Below are 602 nucleotides of genomic sequence, written 5' to 3' on the forward strand. Positions count from 1 at the left end.
CACGAAGCTCAGCTGGTTGTTACAGCATGAGGGTGTTGTTCGTAGTGAATGAAGTTGCCTCTCTATCTTTCCATAGGCAGGAATGAGTTGTAGCTGGGAAGTGATGCAAGCCTGAGATTTACTGAGAATTTTCTGCATTGTGAGATTTAAAGGCGTAGTGAACACAGTGAAAGTACGGTATTTTCATCTCATTAATGAATGAAGGGGAGGAAATCGAACAATATACTACATGGTGTGAAATATAACAAGAAATCAGTGAATCAAGCTCAAGCATCAACACACCGAGCGGGGTGGCGCAGTGGTTAGCACACTGGACTCGCATTCGGGAGGACGACGGTTCAATTCCGTCTCCGGCTATCCTGATTTAGGTTTCCCGTGATTTCCCTAAATCGTTTCAGGCAAATGCCGGGATGGTTCCTTTAAAAAAGGGCAAGGCTAGTTTTCTTCCGCATCCTTCCCTAAACCGAGCTTGCGCTCCGTCTCTATTTACCTCGTTGTAGACGGGACTTTAAACACTAATCTCCTCCTCCTCCTCCTCAAGTATCAACACTGAAAATCCCAATAATAATACTGATAGAGACATTATAAACCAGCATGGCATA

General features: G+C 44.4%; 1 non-coding gene across 1 annotated transcript; it reads left to right on the top strand.

Annotated features, from left to right (window-relative positions):
* The first annotated feature begins 284 nt into the window (after positions 1 to 284).
* Trnaa-cgc (transfer RNA alanine (anticodon CGC)) lies at positions 285 to 357 on the top strand. Its single transcript has one exon. It is a non-coding gene; the product is annotated as a tRNA-Ala (tRNA).
* Positions 358 to 602: the final 245 nt, after the last annotated feature.

The sequence above is a fragment of the Schistocerca gregaria genome, chromosome 4 (genome assembly GCF_023897955.1).
Source record: "Schistocerca gregaria isolate iqSchGreg1 chromosome 4, iqSchGreg1.2, whole genome shotgun sequence".
Taxonomy (NCBI): domain Eukaryota; kingdom Metazoa; phylum Arthropoda; class Insecta; order Orthoptera; family Acrididae; genus Schistocerca; species Schistocerca gregaria.